The sequence below is a fragment of the Erinaceus europaeus genome, chromosome 8 (assembly GCF_950295315.1).
Source record: "Erinaceus europaeus chromosome 8, mEriEur2.1, whole genome shotgun sequence".
In the NCBI taxonomy this organism is placed as follows: Eukaryota; Metazoa; Chordata; class Mammalia; order Eulipotyphla; family Erinaceidae; genus Erinaceus; species Erinaceus europaeus.
The window spans coordinates 20,861,419-20,886,831 of NC_080169.1; the positions used below are offsets into that span (position 1 = coordinate 20,861,419).

The following is a 25,413-nucleotide window of genomic DNA, read 5'->3' on the forward strand; positions in this document are numbered from 1 at the left end:
AACCTACCAGGTCACTGTGACCCACATGGGAAAGTGTGGTCAGTGATTAAAGAATCTCAAGTTTTATTAACTACATGACTTCCAGATTTGCTATTTTTTAGGAAATGCCTTTTCAACAGTTTCTTCTTCTGCTCTTTCTCCTTTCCTTCCTTAACATTATCAATTAAAATTACTTGCTAGCTTTAGCAAATACAAACCTTCATTTTCCTTCTAGTCCCTATTTTCAGTCTCTCAAAACTACTTTTGTCATCTGTTCTTTGGCAGAAGGTACTGGGGATAATATGGCCAATACCTTCATTAATTTCTCTATGACCTATACATAGGGATAAAACATATTATAAAACTATTAAATAGAGCTATTAAAAATAAAAAGCTTAAAAACTGATTCTGAACTTCTGTCCTTGTATTTAAGAACAATGTTGTTCAGCAAAGATAATAAAAGATGTGTTCTTCAAAATGCTATCTAGAGGTAGCAACTTTATTATTTGAAACAAAAGACTGAGAATAATTTTTTATATTTAGATTAAGAGAAACAAATTATTTTCTTAGAGTTCCCAAGCTTCAGAAAATAATCTTAGAATTCCCAAGCTCTGGAAAAATGATACAAGAACAGACATAAGACAGATTAAAGGCAAATATTTAAGCTTAAAATAGTTATTAAATTTACCACTGGGGGCTGGAAATGTAACTCAGCAGTAGAACACATGCTTCCCACCTATGGGGACCTAGCACCAAAAAGAAAAAAAAAAAAGAAAAGAAAGTAAAACAAACTCACCACTGATATTTCAGCACATCTTCTCCTATGACACTAATTCATACTGCTTTTTCATACCACTTCCCTTCTACCTCCTCAGGCCCAATTTTCAGTTTTTATTTATATCCTGTTATATGGGCTTCATGTGTATAATTTATCACTTAAAAGAAAGAGAGAGAGATGAGTTGGGGATGGGTGGTGACACACCTGCACATTTACAATACACAAGGACCCAGGTTCAAGCCCCTGGTCCCCACCTGCAGGGGAAAAGCTTTGCAAGTGGTGAAGCAGGGCTGCAGGTGTCTCTCCCTATTATCCCCTCCCCTCTTGATTTCTGGCTATCTTTATCCAATAAATAAATAGTGATAATTTGAAAAAGAGGATGAACCTCAAGAACATTAAAAGAAGAAGAAGAAGAAGAAGAAGAAGAAGAAGAAGAAGAAGAAGAAGAAGAAGGAGAAGGAGAAGGAGAAGGAGAAGGAGAAGGAGAAGGAGAAGAAGAATAAGAATCCAATAGTTCTTCAGACTTGTAAAGTGTCAAATACCTTTATCTCCACTTTATTTCAATCAAGCTGACTTGGACTCTGTCCTCTGGAACTTGGTTCCACTATTGGAATCTTAGCGTATAACTTTCCTTTTGCATCAGGATAGGCAATAACTCTTAAAGGGGAAAGGCTGCTAAGTTGAAATACCTGAGAAGTACAACAGAGAGGCCCGTGTGACGAGAAATAGAGAAGCATTCTGTCAGTGGTTAGCAGGAACTAGGACTTTCTGCCAGTGGCTACAGGAGTAAGCCACACTGGAAAATTTGCTTCAGACCCAGTCAAGTCTTCAGATGACTATGATCTTGGCAGAAATCTTGAAATTCCTATCTAAGCCATTTTCAAATTGTGAACACACCATGGAAACAATAAATAATCACTGCTATTTTAAGCTTTTTAAGTTTTCATGTTTATTGGCATCAAGTTATTCATTATGTGTTTATGACAATAAAGGATGCAGTCAGCAGAGTCAAAAGAAGTACAGAAAGTAGAAAAAAAGAAGTGGGTTATCAGAAATTAGCAAAGAGAAACCAGAGCAATAAAACCACAAAACTAGCTCTTAATAAAACAAAGCAGAGGTGGGAATAGGTAGCATAATGTTATGCAGAGACTCTCATTCCTGAGGCTCTAAAGTTCCAAGTTCAGTCCTCTACACCACCATAAGCCAGAGCTGAGCAGTAGTAAAGAGCTAGGCTCTGGTGGAAAAAAAAAAAAAAAAAGCAGGGAGTCAGGCGGTAGCGCAGCGGGTTAAGTGCAGGTGGCGCAAAGTGCAAGGACCGGCGTAAGGATCCTGGTTCCAGCACCAGGCTCCCCACCTGTAGGGGAGTCGCTTCACAGGAGGTGAAGCAGGTCTGCAGGTGTCTTTCTCTCCCCGTCTCTGTCTTGCCCTCCTCTCGATTTCTCTCTGTCCTATCTAACAACGACATCAATAGTAATTACAACAATAAAACAACAAGGGCAACAAAAGGGAATAAATAAATAAATATTTTTTTTTAAAAAGCAAGCTTTTACCACTAATAGTCAAGGGAAGGGAGTTAATAGCAGAAACAAAAAATAAACTATTACAGATACAGCAGAAAGTCATGATCAAGGAAAGAAAAAATATCAACAGCAGAAACAAAAGAAAAACAATTATAGATGTAGCATAAAACCAATGTAAACAACATATGAAAACAAATGAGGTCCAGATAACTTAGTGCTTCACTATAAACATATAGTCTTAACTACATGTATTAAGAGGTAAATTATTATTGCAACTTCTAATAATAACTTTATTAGCCTATTCTCTCAGAGAAATGCATTTTAAATATACAGACACTGTATTTGAAAAAACTTTGTGTTGTTAGTGTCTAATTTACTTTCATTGTGGTAAAAGAATATGCTTTGTGTAACAGAAATTTATTGAAATTTATAGATTTTGTGACCTATTCTTTGTGATCTTGGGCTAATGCGTCACACATACCTAAAATGACTATATATATATATATATATATATATATATATTACTTGAAGAATAGATTCTAACATTTCTTTTTTTTATCTTTATTTATTTATTGGATAGAGATAGCCAGAAATCGAGAGGGAATGGGGAGATAAGGAGGGAAAGAGATGAAGAGACACGTGCAGCGCTGCCTCACCACTCGCAAAGCTTTCTCCCTGCAGGTGGGGACTGGGGCTCTAACCAGGGTCCTTGCCCTTTGTAATGTGTGCGCTCAATCAGGTGCACCACCAACCTGGCCCCAGATGCTAATATTTCTGTGTATGTTCATTTAATCAATTAATCTTAATATTATAGTGGAGTGTTATGCAGCCTTATAATTTTTTGCAATCTACATTTCTTTTTTTTTTTTTTAAATCTTTTTTTTTTATTTTTTATTTTATTTTATTTATTTATTCCCTTTTGTTGCCCTTGTTGTTTTATTGTTGTAGTTATTATTGTTGTTGTCGTTGTTGGATAGGACAGAGAGAAATGGAGAGAGGAGGGGAAGACAGAGAGGAGGAGAGAAAGATAGACACCTGCAGACCTGCTTCACCGCCTGTGAAGCGACTCCCCTGCAGATGGGGAGCCGGGGTTCGAACCGGGATCCTTATGCCGGTCCTTGTGCTTTGCGCCACCTGCGCTTAACCCACTGCGCTACAGCCGGACTCCCTGCAATCTACATTTCTGAAGGTACAATGTTGAAGTCTTTGATCATCATGTAGATTTATCAATTCTTTCTGTAATTCTATCATATTTGAGACTACTGTTAGGTACATGAAGTTCATAGTTACTCTTCCTGGACAACTGTCCATTAGCATACTTCTTTATTTCTGCTAGTACTTCTTGCTTAACAATATTTTTTACTTTAAAACAATATGTATATTTTTTTATTTATTGGAAAGAGACAGAAATCGAGAGGGAAGGGAGTATGAGAGAGGAAGAGAGAAAGACCTGTAGCACTGCTTCACTGCTCGTGAAGCTTCCCTCCTTCAGATGGGAACTAGAAGTTTGAACCCTGGTCCTCTCACATTGTAACATGTGCACTCAACCATGTGTGCTACTGCCCAGCCCCCTTAACATGTGGCATTAATAAAATTGGTATTACGTTAGCATTCCATGGCTATAGTTTTAGAAGGATATTTTTCCGTTTCAACACTTGTGTTTTATGAATGTTATAAACAGAGGAAAGAAAAAAGGCTTAACCATTTACAGTATTTTTATAAAAGAATTTAAATATTGATTTTATTCATTTTATGAGAGAAAGAGAATTAAAGTATCACACTGGCACATGCAATGCCAGGGACTGAACTAGGGATCTCAGGCTTGCAAGTCCAGGATTCTAACACTGTGCCAGCTTCTGGGTTGTCCTAAATGAATTTAATCTACAATCGAAACTTGAACAATGTAGGAGTTAGGGGGTGACAATTTCCAGCCAATCTAAAATCTGTATCTATCTTTTGACTCTCCAAAATCTTAACTATCCATAGTCTTTGTTGTCTGGAAGTCTCACCGGAATATAAAAATAGTTCACTAAGATATAAACTAGGTCTACGTATTACCTGCTGTATTCTTACAATTAAAGAAAATATTATAAAGAAAATCACAAGCGCTAGGAGATAGTTTGCATGGTAGAATGTATATGTGTGTGTGCTTTACCATAGCAAGGCCCTGGCTTTGAGGCTCAGAACCTTATCGGAGCACCAAGGACACCATCAGGGGAGTTCCAGATGGTGAGGCTATGATTTTGTGCCTGTCTCTCCCTTTGTGTTTAAAAGAAAGAAGGAAGGAGGGGAGAGGAAGGGAGAGAAGATGGGAGGGGGAGAAAGAACATCAGGAAAGGAATACACTTCTGTAAATTTGCTGTGTGTTTACAAAATGAACGTTAGTGCCTCCATCAATATTGTCTTTCACTGTCCATACTGTCAGCACTGCAGATGTTATGTGTATCACTAACACTAGATATCAAAAATGAAGATGTGAGAAATCTGCTTATTTACAGGGTGTAACAATTCATACACTGATATTTATTGAAAAAGTCCATATATAAATGGATCCATACATTTCAAATCTGTGCCATTCAAGTCAACTGTATTTACATTTTGTGTGGTTTCTGACCTCTTTGGATTTATTTCCCCCATTTTAGTTTGTTTTTTATGTCTTTCTGCTCTTGGTTACTTTCTATTTCATAACTTACTTTGCTTCTTTTTTTTTTTAATGTGATTCCTTTTAAAAACTGAGTAATTTTTAAAAGGCATTTAAGTAATGACACTTAAAAGGCCTTTGGTGGATAATTTATTAAAATTTTAGGAATTCACAGCAGGAGTGAATTGGTGTTTCAAAGCTAGTACCTTAACACTGAACATTTTTTTAATTCATTTTGGAATTTTTGCTGCAAAATTACTTTGGGAGAAAGTATTATTTGGCTTTTTCTCTTCACTACTCCTCCTCTTCCTGGGAACTCAATTCAGAACAGAACTCAGTCTTCTAAGTTTGATCTCTAGTAGCTGAGCCAAAGTTTAGTTCGGTCTCTGGCTTCCACCCTGCTGGCCCTGCTTCTTTAAGCTATTAGGAGATGACAATTAAGAGAGATTTATTTTGGCTTCCTTTGTTGCACAGGGACTCTCTACCCAAATTCCTGACTTTTAAATCAGAACCTTATTCCAGTTCTTTTCATGTGGAGCACCTGTAATCCTAATTTCCCTGAAGGAGTCAAATTTTGAGTTAGTACCACCCATTTTCTGAATAGCTAGTGATTCACTCATCACTTTGTGATTCTACAGATGTTTAACATATTTTTTTGCTTTATTTATCTTTTTGGTTTTTCTTCTTTTATAGCTTATCAATTAAAAACATGTGCTAATACATGGATTTAATATACTCTTTTAATAAAAATAGGAAAAGTCGACTATCTGTTTCATTTTCTCAAAAGTCTAAGTGCCACTGTAGTGGACATGACTGTTGCCTCTCTAGAATCCATTGATCATTAACATTATTATTCCAACATTATTATTCCTCACTGATGATACACTTCAAAGTGTTCAGTTCTCATTATTTGAAGCATTTTACATTCCCCTAGCTGTAGTCATTAATTTAGAGGCAGGCAAACAATCAGTCCAATAAGAATGGAATCTTGGGAATGCTAGACATATGGTGTATAAAAATGACATCTAAAATTGCCTTAGCCATTTTGACATATATTTCACAGAGAGAAAGGGAAGGAGGTTTGGAAGGAGGTGGGAGGAGGGGAAGGAAAAACAGAGTAAGGCAATCAGAGAAATAGAGTTAAACCCCAATTAAGTCTTATCCTAATTCTGGACTTTTCAAATACAAGCATCAATGAAAACAGCATATTTATTAAGATAGTTTAAATTAGGTGGTCATTACTACATGGTATCTATTGCTATATGCTTCTGTTACTGCTTTTTAAAAAGGAAAAAGGTATTGCTTGTGTTACATATTTCAGCCAAAGATAAAGCTTAAAGGAAGGGTGGAGTATAATGCTATCTTAACTTTCTTCTACAAAGAGCTGAATCACAGTTTTAGCTGTTTCATGTTTAAAAGGAACAAACAGCAAAAAACGAGATTAGAAGTTAACTGGGGGGCTGGGTAAATTCTAGGAACCAAGGAGATAAGAGTATATGGAAAGGATTCTAAGTTAACAAGTGGGGCATAAACAAGCTCACAGGGGGTCAGGAGATGGCTCATCAGGTAAAGTACGATTAAACCTATGAGAAGTTCTGGGTGTAACCCCCAGCACTCCGCGGGAGCACCAGAGATAACTAAGCAAACTCCACAGACAGAGCTGTCATCTCAGCTCTCTCCCCCAATAAGCTCACTTTGGGGAGATTTTTATAGCCAAAATCTGGTCTTATTTTTATATTGATCACATTAAAGTTCTTGATAGAAATGGGGCAGTTTACTGGATACATACAAATATCAGTATTTCTTTAGCATGTGTACTTATGGCTGGCTACATGTCAAGAGAGTTGGTGTCAACTCCTTTTTTTTTAATCAAGTGGATATATACTGTTTACTGAACATAGTTTGGACTTAGAATGGATGTGTTTCTCTAATACTTACTGGCAAGTTGAATTAATTAAGGTTTTTAAACATTGTTTTGGAAGAAGGGCTAACGATTCTAAAGGAAAAAATAAGCTTCAGAGAAAGTCAAGAGCATTAAGAAGAAAAACAAGCTTCTGGGTAGGATGGTCATGAATTACTTATGAGCAGGAAAACCCTAGATGGCATTCCACTGCATACGTAGGCTATGTGTTGCAGCCTAGGGGGCCAGCATATAGTATGAAGTCTGCTGTGTGAGAAAAGACAATACAGCTGAAGAATATAAAACTACTGTCACAGAATCATATGCTTGTTCACTGCAGCATCACTCAAAATAGCCAAGATATGGCGACAGAATAAGAGGGAGAGAGAAAGATACATAGTGGCCCAAGCTTTCCCCTTGCAGGTGGGAACCCAGCACTTGAGCCTGGATCCCATGGTGATGTGTGCACTCTACTGGGTGCACCGTCACCCAAACCCCCACCATGCATCATTTCATGGTAGGGATACAGCCTGAGAAATGCATCACTAAGTGGTTCTGATGTGTGACTACAAACAGTGTAATTATACAAAGCTACATGGTATAGTGTATTAGACCACAATCATACATGCTATCTGTTTCTGACCAAAATGTCATTAAATGATGCATGCCTTTATATACAGTAGAATATTCAGTCCTAAAGAGAAAAAAAACAAAAAAAACAAAACAAAAATGAAGGGAGGAAATACTTTTATCTGCAACAACATGGATAAATCTGGAGGACATTATACGAAGTGAAATAAATCAGTCACAGAGAAACAAAACAAATTCTGTATTATTTCACTTAAATGTTGCCAGGGACTGAGGGCTACAGGAAACAAAGATATTGATCAAAGGGTATAGATTTTCTGTTATAAAATATGACCTGGAGCTAATGTATGGCATAGTAGCTATAAGAGATACCCTACTATATATTTGAAATTTGCTAAACAGGTCTTAAGTTTTCTTGCCATCACACACACACACACACACACACACACACACACACGATTGCAAGAGATACTACTTTGATTGTGGTAATCATTTTGTAGTATATAATAATATTAGATCATCACATCGTACAACCTAAACATATACAACTTTTGTCAAAAGACCTCAAGAGGAACAGCAAGATAGCTCATTTGAATAACGTGCTTGCTTTGCCATATGAGCAACCCAGGTTCTGCCATGGGCCCCACCCCGCACTAGTGTTATGGTATCTCTCCATTTTATCTGAAAAATTTGAACCAGAGTAGCAAAGTCCTGGTGGTAAAAATTAATTAATTAATTAATTAATTAATTAAAGCTAGATTAAAGTATCAATTTAGTTTGAATATAGTTACTCCACTGTCACTGGTTTTATTTTTTATAAAGTTTATGTTAAGCTGATGATTTTTATGTCTGTTTATTGATGAGAAAAGTAATTTCATTATAAAAATGAAATTATAAACATATTCTAAAAGTACAGTCTTTAGTAGGAGTGGCATAGAACAAAGTTAGGATAACAAACTACATAGTACAGTGAAAATTTCAAAAGTTCATTTTGAAAGAGTAGCAGCAAAATTCATCTAAAATCCATCTAAAGCCAATGAGAAACATATGAGCTGTAAGAGAAGGGATCATTAGTGCTACATGAGGGAACAGCACACAGCTGAACACTGTTTACACAAAGACAGAGGAAAAACTGGAAAAATAAATGTGTTCTTAGGACAACACATAAAAAAATTAAGAACTCAGGATGAGGAAAAAAATAACATAAGAAGAAGGAGGTTAAATAAGACTAAGTCTTTCCTGACAAGCTTAATGTGTAATTGGAAGCAGTAAGGAACAGAACACATATTGCAAAAATCAAATAGCTAGGAAAAGGTCTAACCAGTCAGGTGGTTCAGTAGTTGAGTACATGTGAGAGGCGGCAAAGAGTGCAAAAGTAAAAAGTGTAAAGCGATCTGAGGTGACTGCAAGCATTACAAAGTAGAATCTAAGTCATAAAAAATGATCACAACCTAATCAACACAACGAGTGCCACCCCAGCATGCTTCACTTCAGACTGTGACCAGAGACTTCAGGTGTGGAATGAGAACCCTTCAGCTTCATCACTCGGGTGAGACCTTCCCTTTCATAGTATACTCTAATTCCATTCCAGGTGTTTCACTCCCCAATAAAGTCCCCAAACCTAGATATAGACCAGGTCCCCTGAGACAAAGCATATGTTCACACGTGTCCATAAATCAGGGAAAAATATATACCTGAAAGCAGAAGTACACAAGCGTCTGCAGTGAGTACCCCCCCCACCCCAACACTTCATCTGCACTATTCCAGCCTTTAGGTCCATGACTGTTCAACAATTTGTATGGCCTCGTATGTTAACTCTCTTTTCAATCACCAGGTTCCAGATACCATCAGGATGCTGGCCAGGCTTCCCTAGACTGAAGACCCCACCAATGCGTCCTGGAGCTCCGCTTCCCCACAGACCCACCCTACTAGGGAAAGAGAGAGGCAGACTGGGAGTATGGATCGACCAATCAACGCCTATGTTCAGTGGGGAAGCAATTACAGAAGCCAGACCTTCCACCTTCTGCAACCCCCAACGACCCTGGGTCCATGCTCCCAGAGGGATAGAGAATGGGAAAGCTATCAGGGGAGGGGATAGGATATGGAGATCGGGTGGTGGGGATTGTGTGGAGTTGTACCCCTCCTATCCTACGGTTTTGTTAATGTCTCCTTTCTTAAATAAAATAGTAATAATAATAATAATAATACCCAGAGGGGGAGTCGGGTGGTAGCGCAGCTGGTTAAGTGCACGTGGCACAAAGAGCAAGGGCTGACATAAGGATCCTGGTTTGAGCCCCCAGCTCCCCACCTGCAGGGTAGCCGTTTCACAAGCGGTGAAACAGGTCTGCAGGTGTCTTATCTTTCTCTCCCCCTGTCTTCCCCTCCTCTCTCCATTTCTCTTTCCTACTCAACAACAATGACATCAGTAATAACTACAACAATAAAACAGCAAGGGCAACAAAAGGGAATAAAGAAATATTTTTTAAAATATTAAAAAAAAATAAATTTCCAGAGGGAAATTTCCGAACAAGAACTAAACGAAGACCACAACCTGAGAAAATACTTTCCTCAGTTAAAAAGAATTTTTAACATATAGTTTGAAAGACCTGCCATATTCTAGATAAAATTAGTAGACTTACACACACACACACACACACACACACACACACACCCAGAGGACTCAGGAATAGCTCACCGAACAGGGTGCATGCATTGCCATGTGCCGGACCCAGGTTTGCGCCTCGGCACTACATTGGGAGGAGCATTATGGCATCTGATGAAGCTGTGGTATCTGCCCCTCTTTCTGTCTGCCTATCTGTAATAAAAAGAATGAAAGTCTGCCTGGCACTACTGGGATCACATATATACAAGGCCCAAACAGTGGAAAAGTGTGTGTATGTGTGTGTGTGTATCTAGCTCTAACTTTGAACTAGTTTACCAACTCATTACAATACAGTAGATGGCTGTATCTGCTAGGCAAAAGGCACATGGCCCAATCAGGAAGAGCTCATAGTCACAAAGTGGTGGAAATCTGGTATATACTGTGTCTTGTGACTGATTTTTTTCAATATGGATTTGAACAAGTTGTTAAGAGTAGAAACGATCTAAATTGCTGTCTTCACACATGACACTCTTTTTAAGCCATGTTGACTTATTTAATACATAACACTTTACTTTGAGTAGAGTTTCAGTACGTTTGATAATCAACAAGTACAGTCTTGCTACTTGTGAATTCTTCTAACAGAAATGATGCACATTAGCACTGTCATTTCTCTACACAGAGAGACAGCACACCTCAAGATAAAGCCTGGCTCTCGGTTTCGTTTTAAACTTTTCTTTTTCTTTTATTTATTTTACTGGATAGTGACAGAGAGAAATTGAGAGGGGGTGGGGGAGCTGGAGAGGGAGAGAGACAGACAGAGAGACACCTGCAACACTGCTTCACCACTCTGTGAAGCTTTCCTCCTGCAGGTGGGAACCAGGGGCTTGAACCTGGGTATGCAAGGGTTTTTTGTTTGTTTGTTTGTTTTGTTTTTAAATGTAGTTTAAAGCAGTTCTAAAATTTAAAAAAAGATTTTACTTATTTCTTAATGAGAGAGGTGGAAGGAGAGAAAGTCAACCAGACATCACTCTGGTACATGGCACATACTTCTGGTACAGAAGTACACTCTGGTACTTCTGGCAGAGATCAAACTCGAGATCTCATGCTTCTCAACATACCTTAGCCACTGCACACCTTGTAGCCCTCAAATCTCTAGTTTCCTAAAGTATAAAAATAAGTGACAAAGGAATATGTTCCACCCACTGGAGTTTATAAGCTGACTTATAAAATGTATTATGTAAAAAAGAACAAGGCATACCTGGTTGAACACACATATTACATGAGGAGCAAGGACCTGAGTTCAAGTCCTCAGTCCTTACCTGCAGGAAGAATGCTTCATAAGCAGTGAAGCAGTGCTACATGTCTCTCTCTCTCTAGCTCTCTCCCTATTTTCCCCCTCAATTTCTCAGCCTTACCAAACAAAAGAGAAAAAAAGCGGAGGTTGCACTGGGAGCAGTGGATTCATTGTGCAGGAACTGAGCACCAGTGATAACCTTGGTGGCAATAAATAAATAAACGAAATTGCATCATCTGAAACAAAATGGAGGTGATTTTGCTAAGAGGTGAAGAAATACCTTTCTGACAGTTTCGCTCATGTGTAGTATATAGATGAAGAAAACAAATGAACTTGCAAAAATTTAAAAAAGGTAAACTTTCTCTTGAACTCTGTGAGAACTATGTTGGTTGTGGTGGGGTGGAGACATAGAGCTTTGGTAGAGGGTGTGGCAATTTATATGCACATGTATGGGTGTGAAATTACACCCTGGAAATCTTGTGATTTCGTAAAACATAATTAACTCATTTTAAAAAAATGAGGAAGATGACTCTGTGGCACAATGGACAGAGCACCGGGCTTCTAGTGACCAAACAAAAGAGGAGGGAGTCGGGCAGTAGCGCAGCGGGTTAAGCACACATGGTACAAAGCACAAGGACCAGCTTAAGGATACTGGTTAGAGCCCCCGGCCCCCCACCTGCAGGGGAGTCACCTCAGAGGTGGTGAAGCGGGTGTGCAGGTATCTATCTTTCTCTCCCCCTCTGTCTTCCCCTCCTCTCTCCATTTCTCTCTGTCCTATTCAACAATAATGACATCAATAACAACAATAATAATAACCACAATGTTATACAAGGGCAACAAAAGGGAAAATAAAAAACTATAAAAATATATATAAAAAAAAAACTTAAAAAAAAAAAAAAGAAGTACCCAGAGCCATCTACAAATTTAATGCTATCCCCATCAAGATCCCAAGCACATTTTTTAGGAGAATAGAAAAAATGCTACAAATGTTTATCTTGAACCAGAAAAGACCTAGAATTGCCAAAACAATCTTGAGAAGAAAGAACAGAACCGGAGGCATCACACTCCCAGATTTCAAACTGTATTATAGGGCCATTGTCATCAAAACTGCTTCGTACTGGGACATGAATAGACACACTGACCAGTGGAATAGAACTGAGAGCCCAGAAATGAGCCCCCACACCTATGGACATCTAATCTTTGACAAAGGTGCCCAGACTATTAAATGGGGAAAGCAGAGTCTCTTCAACAAATGGTGTTGGAAACAATGGGTTGAAACATGCAGAAGAATGAAACTGAATCACTGTATTTCACCAAATACAAAAGTAAATTCCAAGTGGATCAAGGACTTGGATGTTAGACCACAAACTATCAGATACTTAGAGGAAAATATTGGCAGAACTCTTTTCTGCATAAATTTTAAAGACATTTTCAATGAAATGAATCCAGTTACAAAGAAGACTAAGGCAAGTATAAACCTATGGGACTACATCAAACTAAAAAGCTTCTTCACAGCAAAAGAAACCACTACCCAAACCAAGAGACCCCTCACAGAATGGGAGAGCTTTACATGCCATACATCAGACAAGAGTTTAATAACCAACATATATAAAGAGCTTGCCAAACTCAACAACAAGACAACAAATAAGCCCATCCAAAAATGGGGGGAGGACATGGACAGAATATTCACCACAGAAGAGATCCAAAAGGCTGAGAAATACATGAAAAAATGCTCCAAGTCTCTGATTGTCAGAGAAATGCAAATAAAGACAACAATGAGATACCACCTCACTCCTGTGAGAATGTCATACATCAGAAAAGGTAATAGCAGCAAATGCAGGAGAGGGTGTGGGGTCAAAGGAACCCTCCTACACTGCTGGTGGGAATGTCAATTGGTCCAACCTCTGTGGAGAACAGTCTGGAGAACTCTCAGAAGGCTAGAAATGGACCTACCCTGACCCTGCAATTCCTCTCCTGGGGATATATCCTAAGGAACCCAACATATCCATCCCAAAAGATCTGTGTACACATATGTTCTTGGCAGCACAATTTGTAATAGCCAAAACCTGGAAGCAACCCAGGTATCCAACAACAGATGAGTGGCTGAGCAAGTTGTGGTATATATACACAATGGAATACTACTCAGCTGTAAAACATGGTGACTTCACCGTTTTCAGCCGATCTTGGATGGGCCTTGAAAAAAATCATGTTAAGTGAAATGAGTCAGAAACAGCAGGATGAATATGGGATGATCTCACTCTCAGGCAGAAGTTGAAAAACAAGATCAAAAATGAAAACACAAGTAGAACCTGAAATGGAATTGGCGTATTGCACCAAAGTAAAAGACTCTGGGGTGGGTGGGTGGGGAGAATACAGGTTCATGAAGGATGATAAATGACATAGTTGGCGTTGTATCGTTAAATGGGAAACTGGGGAATGTTATGCATGTACAAACTATTGTATTTACTGTTGAATGTAAAACATTAATTCCCCAATAAAGAAATAAATTTAAAAAAAAAAGAAAAGAAAAAAATCATGTTGAGTGAAATAAGTCAGAAACAGGAGGATGAATATGGGATGATCTCACTCTCAGGCAGAAGTTGAAAAACAAGATCAGAAAAGAAAACAGAAGTAGAACCTGAACTGGAATTGGCGTATTGCACCAAAGTAAAAGAGAATACAGGTCCAGGAAGGATCCAGAGGACCTAGTGGGGGTTGTACTGTTATATGGGAAACTGGGGAATGTTATGCACGTGCAAACTATTGTACTTACTGTTGAATGTAAAACATTAATTCCCCAAGAAATAAGTTAAAAAAAAATTTTTTTAATGAAAAAAAAAAAAGAAGAAAAGAAAAAAAGGCCAAGAGTGGAGAAATAAAGAAGAAGAGAAGAACCCACATACTAGGGTTTCTCCTCTACCCCTACTCTCCTGAAAATGCTCATGTATGGTTATTTCATTCTCTTGTCAAATCAGCATGAGATGCAACTGGGCACATAACACTCCTTGACATCATTTCTTCATCTGGACTCCATACTGAACACTACTGCCTTTTCAGTCTTAATGGTTCTCATCTCTCCAACCTCTGGACATGGAAAGTCCCTGTATTCAATCCTCTTTTCTTTCAAACCAGCTCATATAATCTTATGGCTTAAACAGCACCTATCTGATAATGGTTCTTACATTTCTACATTAAATTGGAATGGACTCAGCTCTTCTTGGTAAGTTAACTCCTGGCCCTTAGTTCACTCTTGAGTCTGGTGTGCTTGGAATAGTGCTGTACCACTCAATATACAATTGCAGTCAGCAGGCTAAATAAGCAAACCCTTAAATCCTGAGAAGGCTAAGAAATTTGGGAGACAGCAATATACAACCTCATTTTAAAAATATTTTACTTAGGGGGGCAAGCGGTGGTGCACCTGGTTAAGCGCACACATTACAGTGTGCAAGGACGTGTGTTCAAGCCCCTGGCCCCCACCTACTGGGGGAAAGCTTCATGAATAGTGAAGCAAAGCTTCAGGTGTATCTTTCTCTCTCCCTCTCTATCTCTTCCTCCCCTCTCAATTTTTCTCGGTCTCTATCCAGTAATAAGAAAAAATATTTTACTTATGTATTGCATAGAGACAGACTGAGAGGGGAGAAGGAGAGGGGTAGAGAGAGAGAGAGAGAGAGAGACACCTGTAACAACGTTTCATCACTCTAAGACTTTCCCTCTGCAGTGTGGACTAGGGGTTTGAACCCAGGTCCTTTAGTATGCTCTACCCAGTGTGCCACCTCAAAACCTCTTTTCAAAATGATCATTCACAGTACTAACTCAGTCTGCTGTAAGGAACATGCCAAAAATCTCTTCATTCCTCTTTATTTCAGTCTCTCTCTGCAAATGTCTTTTCTTATATCCTGTAAAATATTAACACTAAAAATCTTTCATTGTTCTTTGGCACTACTGTCATATTTTGCAAAGGCAAAGTAAACTCACTAAAAATGACATTAAAATAGAAATGACAAAACGTACTGAAGCTCACTAACCACCATATAAGCATCTATATTTCAAATCACCTGATGCTGGAGGAGAGGGCCTCTACAAATAGTCCTTAGTGAGTAAACATTTTTCTCTACAAATAGTCCTTATTGAGTAAACATTTTTTCTCATTAAGTAACCTCCTTTTAACTAAGAAGGAATTGATACAGTATTCTTTCATGTTTGCCCATGAAAATCAAGCCTGAGAGAAAACAGTTCAGTGTATAGAAAACTGAGAAATGTGATGTATATACAAATTATTGTATTCACTATCGACTATAAAACATTAATTCCCCCAATAAAGAAATTAAAAAATAAAAGCCGTTAGGCTACAAATCAAATTAATACAGACATGGTCTCATAGCCCATGACACCAATAGAAGGATACAGGTAGAATGATTTAGTATTGTATTAGGACAGAAACAGAAGCAAGAATCCTGGAGAAAGGAAGGTGAAGCTCTAATCCCATCTCACCCTACACTAGCTGTCTGACCCTGGACAAGTTTACTTAGACATTCTGTGCCTCAGTTTGCTTAAGTATAAAACAGAAATGGTACATGTGATATTGTCGTTAAGGATTAAATCAAGGCACTAAGTGGGGGCGGGCGGTAGCCCAGCAGGTTAAATGCACATGGCGCAAAGCACAAGGAAGCGCATAAGGATGCTGGTTCGAGTAACGGCTCCCCACTTGCAGGGTCAAAGATCGCTTCACAAGCGGTGAAGTAGGTCTGCAGGTATCTATGTGTCTCTCCCTCCTCTCTTGATTTCTCTCTGTCCTACCCAACAACAACAGCAGTAACAACAATAATAAGGGCAACAAAAAATGGGGGGGAGGGCCTCCAGGAGCAGTGGATTCGTAGTGCAGACACCAAGGAGCCCCAGTGATAACCCTGGAGGCAAAAAAAAAAAAAAAAAAAATTAAGGCACTAAGCATTTTAAACACTCAGCACAATTTTGTGTCTGACATAGAATACCCACCTTAGAGGGCAATAATTTCAATACCACTGATATTACAGTTCTTTAAGAATTCTGTGGAATTGCTGCATTTTTGAAGAAAGACAAATCTATTCTCTCTCGTTCTGTTGTAAGGCGATTCTTAACACTGAGGGAACATCTGTCGAACATCTGCATGTCTGTTTACGTGCATGCACATATGTATGCACGCACTGCAGAAATAAATGGCCTTTTTGTCCAGGGAGAGAAGAGTGACACTCGGGAGCGTGAGCCAGCAGCAAAGCCTACGGACTGCAAGGCAAATGCTGTCACTGCAAGCATGCACCCCGCGGCCATGTCACGCACAGATCCGCAGCTTCGGCTCTCGCGCAGACCGCGGCTTCCCCACCCGCGGCCCGGAGGAAGCGCGTGTTCCCAGCCGGTTTCCCCGCAGCCGCCGCCAGACCTCGCCCTCCGCCCCGCCCGCCTGGCCGCACACCCCGGCCGGCACCTCGGCTGTCAGCCGCCGCGGCGCCCTTCCCCCGCAGCAAGCGAGGCCCGGCCGGGCTTCTCCCCCGCCCCGCCGTGCGCCGTGGTGCACGAGCGGGCGCCTGGACCCTCGGGGCCCGCGGGGATGACTCGGCCCGGGGACCCCCCCGCACCTCGGGGGCGCGAGGGGAAGTGTCCGGGGGCTGCGCGCAGGGCAGCCTATAGGCCTCGGTCCAGGTACCTGCGGCTCCAGTGCAGCGGCGGCTGCAGCTCGAACCTTTCGGCGGCGACGGAGGCTGCGGCGGCCGAGGGGCGAGGCAACGAGACCAGCGCAGCCCCGGGCGGGCCAGAGCGGCCTGACGCCTTGGAGGCCCGCGCGCGCCCCCTGGAGGCAGGCTTCCAGCAGCCGCTCGGCCTACTCGAGTTAAGGACAATATGGAATAACATACAGACTGGGGAGAAGAGATAAGGGGTTTCTCCCCACTAAGTCCTGGAGTGCTTTGCACTGTTTGCATTTTTTCACTTTGTCGTTTCCTACGCACAGATCCAGCCTCTTTAGAAAAATGATGGCTTCCAAGGCAAAGATAGCTTTATTAAGAGCTACAAGCACCAATTAGTAGTTGTTGGCTACTAAATAGGGCTTCCATCTAACTCAATTTGATATGTTAGTTATTAGTTATAGCTATTAATAACTAATTACTATGATTCTAAAATATGACTGTGAGATTTTTTTCAAAAACAATTTGAATATTTACATTCCTTTTTTTTTCTAGACTTAATGCAAGGTGTGTATAGCCTAATTGAAAAATGTGATGGGTGATAAGAAATGTATTTACTTGAAATATTTTATATTTCATTCTGGTTTTACTGTTGTCACCAGGGCTTCACCGCTCAACTTTTTCAGATAGAGACCGAGATATAAAAGGAAAGATGCTACAGCAAGTTTCTTCCACAACTGTGATAGGGGCTGGACTTGCCTCTACACATGGGTGATATTTTTGTTTTGACAACTCAGACCCTACAGCCAAAGTGATTTCTTTTGCACAAGGGTCACCCGCCTCTTAATCCTAGAACTTCTCAGCCTGTCCATCCACTCAGCAGCATTACTCTTTCTCAGTTTAGGATAATTGACAAATTTAAGAAAAAGCCTCCTCTAACTCTTTTTCCTCTTCGGGGAGTTTCTCTTGTGCAGTGACTAATCATAAGTATAGGAAACTCTCCAAATTAATGACATTTATTAAATTGTCATGGATATTCACCTTGTATCAACAGTTGTGTGTTGAGTTTATAATAATAATAGATGATCTTAAAGTGTGTCAAGTCATCAAAGCATTTAAGCCTTTTCCCACTATAGTCATAGGATTCACTGCTCTTTATAACTAAAGTTTGTCAATCTCAGAGTCTGCTCATTCTTTCTGCTCAAATGTGATTGTCATTGTTATGAATTATTCTTTTATTTCATCTGAAAAAAAGATGTAGGGACTTTGCTAGTAACTTTGTTCCATCAGTGAGATTCTTCTGAGACTCAAGTCACCACTAGACACTGGCAGCATTTATGGCGGTCATTCCTGTTTGAGTAGTAAGTCAGTGCTGCACGGAAGTGACCACACAAATTCATCACATTAAGTGTAAACCAGAGTGTCTCCACTTAACCAGAGCCCCACTATGTCTGAAGCCACTCTAATGTAATTCAACTAGGGGAGACTAATTTGGGAAGCCCAGTGGAAAGAGATAACGGTTTTAACTAATTGTACATACAGCACTTAAATTTTGCAGAAATATCTGACCATGTGAGCATACTTCCAGTGTCTCTCCAACAGACCTGTATAAGGGAGAACTGTGTTAGTGTCCTATTATCACTATAAAAATTAGCCCAAACTGAAAGACTTATACCAACACTAATTCTCTTACTGTTCAGTTTTAGAGAAAATCAGAAGTCCAAAATCAGCCTCACTGGACCAAAATCAAAATGCAGGCAAGCTTATATTCCTTCTGGAGGTTCTAGGAGAGAATTCATTTCCTGTTTCTACAGACTGTCTGTGTTCATGGGTCCTTCCTACATCTTCAAAACCAAGAGACTCTGATCTTTTCTCTTCTCTAGCCTCTACTGCTATCCTTGAATCTTTTTTTAAAAAGATTTTATTTATTAATGAGAAAGATAGGAGGAGAGAGAGAGAGAGAACCAGACATCACTCTGGTACATGTGCTGCCAGAGACTGAACTCAGGGCCTCATGCTTGAGAATCTAATGCTTTATCCACTGAGCTACCTCCTGGACCACTATCCTTGAATTTTTTTTCCTCATTATTATTATTATTATTTTATTATCTCTATTTATTGCGTAGAGACAGCCAGAAATTGAGAGTAGGGTGAGATAGAGAGACAGAGAGACACCTGCAGCCCTGCTTCACCACTCGCAAAGTTTTCCCCTTCAGGTGGGGACCGGGGGCTCGAACCTGGGTCCTTGTGCACTGTAACATGTGCACTCAGCCAGCTGCACCACCACCTGGCCCCTATCCTTGAGTCTTCTAACTGACACTCCTGACTTTATATAAAGGCGCTTTTATTACATTTATTATAATAATCTTGCCATCTCAAGATCTTTCGTATATCTACTTCTATGTATTTTACTTGTTTGTTTTTGCCTCCAGGGTTATCGCTAGGGCTCAGTGCCAGCACTACGAATCCGCTGCTCCTGGAGGTCATTTTCCCCTCCCCCATTTTGTTGTCATTATTGTTGTTGGATAGGACAGAGAGAAATTGGGAGAGGATGGGAAGAGAAAGACAGAGGGGGAGAGAAAGACACCTGCAGACCTGCTGAACCGCTTGTGAAGTGACTCCGCTGCAGGTGAGAAGCCAGGGGCTCAAACATGGATGCTTGCGCCCATCCCTGTGCTTTGTTCCATGTGCACTTAACCTGCTGTGCTACCACTCAGCCCCCTACACCTATAATTTTTTTTTTTTGATGCAGACTAACATAAACTAAAGGCTCTTTAGTTTATCCACATCTGCAAAATTCCTTTTTACCATGCAAGGTAACATAATCAAGAGTTTAGAGAGTTATGATCTGGACACCTTTGAGTGAATGCTATTCAGTCTTCTAATACTTAAATGTAATTCTCTTCAAGTAAGTCTACCTCTTCTTCTCCTTTACCAAAACATATTTGGTCCCGAGCTCCAAGTGTGAGAGAATCAAATGGGAGGAATACCTGTACTGACAACTAGGGTAACTGGTATGCAGGTAGAGAGTGGGATCTTAAACCCAGTTCCTTGCAGACAATAATGTGTGTACTCTACCAGGTGTATCACCACCTGACCCCCCCCTTAGAATTTCAAAAATATAATTAAATACTTAACAGAAGAGACTTAAGGTGATCTAGCAGCCACTCAGTGAAGTCAACAGTTTCTGTAGAAGATAAGTAGCTGGAAGGGAAGATGTTTAAAAATCATACCATATCTGCTAAGTAAGAGGCATTTCTTGTTTGGGGCTATACTAATGTTCCAAGTGTTATAGTTTATTGTAGTACTAAATAGTGACCATAAGAGGGAGCTATGGTCCTGAAAGTTTGGCTTTGCAGGACCTCCCACCTCACACAAAATGCTTCACGCACACGCGCACACACACACACATGAGTATGAAACAGGTTGCATAAATCTATATCAGAGTTATGTTCATTTCAGTTCCCACTAAATCTTCAATGTTTTAAGCCACTGAAAAAATTAAAGTCTGCATGTTTATCAGATGCCAAATTTATGAAGCCAAGCAGCAAATTTGAAAACCTAGGGAAGCATTTTCCTCCAACAAAGAGTACAACTAGAAATTAAATGTACAGAAAAACATTCAGAAAGGGAGATTTCTCCGTTAATTTTGAAGTAAATAAATTTACGTCTCTGAATTTTTGGAGTTACTAAGCTAATAGCTGGTCCCAAGGGAAGAACAAGAACTTCGTTTCTTACTGCAACAGTAGTGGGTTCTTTTCTTTGCTTTTGCCCACATATACCAGAATCACACAAACTTTCACATATATGCTAGAGAAAATAACGTCTGTGACGGGAACTCACACAGTGCCTAGCCCCACCTACCCCAGTCTTCCAAGATATTAAGTAACTGACCAGTGGCAAGGGAAGACCTTTTGCAGAGGATTGAGCAGGTATTTGCTTTCAAAGCTCTTAAAGATGACTGGTGAGAAATTGGCTTTAATCAGAGAAGTAGAACTATTGCACTACAGAATAATAGACTTATTACAGGCACCCCACCTCACGTAATTGGGGGAGGAAGACAGAAAGGGAAAGTTTGTAAAGGAGTATTGAGAAATCAGATGAAAAGTCAACAGCTTGTCTACCTTGGGACTCTGCATCAAGCAACAAACCAAAACTCCCCAAAGTAATGACAGATATTGACCAGTCTGTGGAGACAAAGGGACTCTGCTACACTTCTGGTGGGAATGCAAACTGGCACAGACCCTTTGGAAAACTGGATGGATTAAAAAAATAAAAACGGAGTTACCTTATGACCCAGCAATACTACTCTTTGGCATTTATCCAAAGCACTCTCAAACACTAAGTCAAAGTGATATAAGCACTCCTGTGTCCATAGCTGCATTATTCATAATAGCTAAAAATTGGAAGCAGCTTCAATGCCTCATAGATAACTAGAAGATGTTATGGCATATATATTCCATGGAGTACTACTCTGCAATCAAAAAGATGATATTGTGTCCTTTGGGACAAAATGGATGGAACTGGAAGTGATTATGCTCAGTAATGGTTTCATTTATGTGTGGAATCTAGAGATCTGATACACATGAACTTGGGGGAAAAAACAGAAGCAAGGACAGTTTCTGAGGTTTGTGAGACCCATGGCAGTTATTTTCAGGAGGGGGCGATACAGAACTTGGGTGGTGGGTGTGGTGAAGAACTATACATTGTAATCTTATAATCTTGTGACCTACTATTAATCAGCAGTTTTTAAAATGGGCAAAACTCTCCATAGTGCATAGGTAATGATGAAGATTAGGCCAGTGAAGTAACCCACTTGAATAGTAAGCTGCTTTGCTATGTGTGCAAGGCAAGGTCATCCCTGGCCCCTGCTGCATTGAAGAAAACTTTGATGTTGTGGTATTTTTTCATAAAGTATTTTACGTTTTTTAATATTTATTTATTCCCTTTGTTTCCTTCGTTGTTTTATTGTCGTAGTTATTACCGTTGTTGTTATTGATGTTGTTGGATAGGACAGAGAGAAATGGAGAGAGGAGGGGAAGACAGAGAGGAGGAGAGAAAGATGGACACCTGCAGACCTGCTTCACCGCCTGTGAAGTGACTCCCCTGCAGGTGGGGAGACAGGGGCTCGAACCAGGATCCTTACTCTGTGGTATCTTTTATTCACTATCTTCCTCTAGATACAAAAGAAAAGGAAGCAAGACAAGTGGAAAAAGAAAGGAATGATGGCATCCACATACTTGATAATTTATTTTACACATGTACCATGAAAATTAATAATTTATAGATTTTTTTTCTCAAAAAAAGACAATAGGAGATGACATGAAAAATGTTCCTTGCCTAGGCATGCCTTGCTTTTTTTCCCAATTTATTTATTTTTTACCTATAGTTCTGCTAAACTCTGTCTTCTGATGGTACTGAGACTTGAACCTAGAAACTTTGGTGCCACAGGCATGATAGTCTTTTTGCATAACCAATATATCATCTCCCCACTCTGCATTTTCTCCATTTCCTTATGGCCTTAGGTTTCCTTCCTTTTTAAAAAAAATTTCTTTATTGGGGAATTACTGTTTTACATTCGACGGTAAATACAATAGTTTGTACATGCATAACATTTCCCAGTTCTCCATATAACAATACAACCCCCACTAGGTCCTCTGTCATCCTTTTTGAACCTGTATTCTTCCCCCCCCCTCCACCTCAGAGTCTTTTACTTTCGTGCAATACGTTAGGCTTCCTTTCTAACCCTGTAATAGTCCCACTCCATTGAGACCATGCTACTCAAGGTTGTTATGTCTGAACAGGAAAGCTAAGGAAGGATTCATGCTTGTCCTGGAGGCCCTCAGATGTCTGCTTGGTCCAGATAATGAGCAGCTTAGAAGATTCCAGTAATCTGTGTAAAAGGTTCATATCCATCCTAGAGTGGAGTTTAACTCACCCCAGGGGCTCAGACTGAACTGAAATTTTAGGCTTAGAAGGTGCTTAATGTTCACTTTAGTCTCAAAACAAAGTGCTGGCAATCATTCACACAGAAATAAAGCACATTTTTTTTCTCAGTCTTGAAACATACTCTTGGACATGAAATTTATCAGACCCTGCCTTGATTCTGCTTTCTTTCTTTTAAAACATCAGTCACATAGTTTCATTTTCATCTTTACAAAACCGTGATGCTAAAGTCCGAGTAAAGCCTGCGGCTATTCTACTTTTGCAAAGACAACTGGACAAATACTTATTTTGAACTTACACTTCTGACCAGCAAGAAATAAAATTTGTGACATATTTAGAGGGAGAAAATGTAATGCAAATTGTTCTTAGTAATAGAGTTGTTCTAAAGCAACTAGAATGAGAAAACACTGAATAAGATTTTTATTTTTTCAAAACAGTAGAGAAAGTATTTTTTCATGTTCTAGACTCACAACGTATATTTCAAAATAAATGGACTTTGTAGCTTTGTGTGCTTATGTTCATGCAGAAATATTTAAAATAATTCACAGGAAAATGAAGTTGTCATGGAAAGTTATAATTTCAGAATTCTTCTACAGTGAATTTACTCCATTGTAAGTCAGAGAATGTATGCCACTTATGTTTTCATTTGAACAAAGGAAGAAATCAGAGAAGCCAAGAAGGAAAAGGTAGGGGAAACATCTATGGCACAAACAATCCAAGTAGTTTACTTACATAATTGACAGACATCACATGACCTATCAATCTTAGGTCTATTTTGACATGTATATAGTCAATACATGAAAATAAACTGACATACATTCTTTTTTAAAAAAGCTAAATGTATGAAAGAAGCTGAACTCCCTTCTCTTTTAAAATTTTTTTTATTATCTTTATTAATTGACTGGTTAGAGATAGCCAGAAATTAAGAGGAAGGGGGAGGGAGCTAGAGAGAGAGAGAGAGACAGACAGACAGTACTGCTTTACCACTTGAAAAACTTTCCCCCTGCAGGTGGAGACTGGAGGCTTGAACTGGCTCCTTGTGCACTGTAACATGTGCACTCAACCAGGTGTACCATCACCTGGCCCTTGTGATATACATTTTTTGTGGTACAACACAGGTGATGTGGAGTGAAACTACCTTCTTTGTACTAGCAGGTGTACTTGTTGGCCTCAGGAATGTGTGATGATCTGCCAACTACTGGGAAGCAAAAAAATCGAAGAACCATTGCTATAGCTCATTGTCTTTGGAATACCATTTGTCTCCAAGTGGTTGTCTTTTACAGCATATGTGTTTAATGATTGCCATCTCACTTAGTTTGTTCATCATTCTTCTTGTTCTGCTGAGAATCAAATTCTAAACTTTCCTTGACTGGGACACAGAAACAGACTGACCTCATCTGCTTTGCTCAGTAGGTCTCAATACAAAGGAGAGGACACTCCCAGAAATTCTGTAGGAATGTTTCTGAGAAGAATAAGAGCACATGTGTGCACAGCAAAGCCAACTCACACTCACCCGTTTCAGCCTCTTGTTCCAAGCTCCTCCACCACAGAACCCTTCAAATATGTGCTTATGTCAACAGATGGGAAACCCATTAGGAAGTACAGCCAAGACTGTGTTCCTACATTTCCAGAAGAGAAGCTACATTCACTACAGGGGCCGTATGAAATCCCTTGGTGCTATCTGAGCTTTAGAATTATTTGAATGCCCAGCCTCTTCCAAGATATAGCACAAGCAAAGTCGATTTGGTTAACTGAAGCTGTAGTACAGGAAATTACATGAATTAGACTTGAATCAAAGTTCTACCCTGCAGATGACATCATAGTTTCCTATGTAGTTCTAATTTTTATTATCTGAAAAACTCTTATGCAAATGATTTCATCAAAGGACAACAAATGAAGACAGTGGAAATAGCACAGTACTTACTTGTCTGAGGCTACTGCTACTGGTTTGATCCCTGGTACTGCACGACTTGTATATAATCAGAATAATCTGGCTTCTTTCTATCTCTCTTTTCCATGTGAAATTCTTTTTTTTTTAATTTTTAAATTTATTTTTTAAATCAGTTCTTTTTCCCCCTTTTGTTGCCCTTGTTGTTGTAGGTATTATTGTTGTTATAATTGATGTCGTTGTTGCTGGATAGGACAGAGAGAAATGGAGAGAGATGGGGAAGACAGAGAGTGGACAGAAAGACACTTGCAGCCCTGCTTCACCGCCTGTGAAGCGCCGCCTACAGGTGGGGAGGCAAGGGCTCCAACGGGGATCCTTATGCCAGTCCTTGTGCTTGGCATCATGTGCACTTAACCCACTGTGCTACTGCCTGACTCCCCCATGTGAAATTCTTTATCTCATATGAAATAAATAATGTAAATCTTTATAAAATTGAGTATAGCAAATAGCCATTATGAAACACTTTACAAAATATAATTATACTTTAAAATAAGGGGAAAGTTCTATTATAAAACTTAAAACCCATTTTTAAAATAGTAAAACATTTATTGAACACATAA

The 25,413-nt window shown here is 39.5% G+C and overlaps 1 protein-coding gene across 3 annotated transcripts in view; it reads right to left on the reverse strand.

Annotated features, from left to right (window-relative positions):
* ANKRD46 (ankyrin repeat domain 46) overlaps window positions 1-17,093 on the reverse strand; it is a 42,262-nt gene extending 25,169 nt beyond the window's left edge. Inside the window, exon 1 of one of the 3 annotated variants that reach the window (XM_060196027.1) lies at window positions 16,983-17,093. The gene's annotated coding sequence lies outside the window, so the exon portion shown is untranslated. The remainder of the gene's footprint in view (window positions 1-16,982) is intronic. The other 2 variants (XM_060196026.1, XM_060196028.1) reach the window with 2 other exon arrangements.
* Window positions 17,094-25,413: the final 8,320 nt, after the last annotated feature.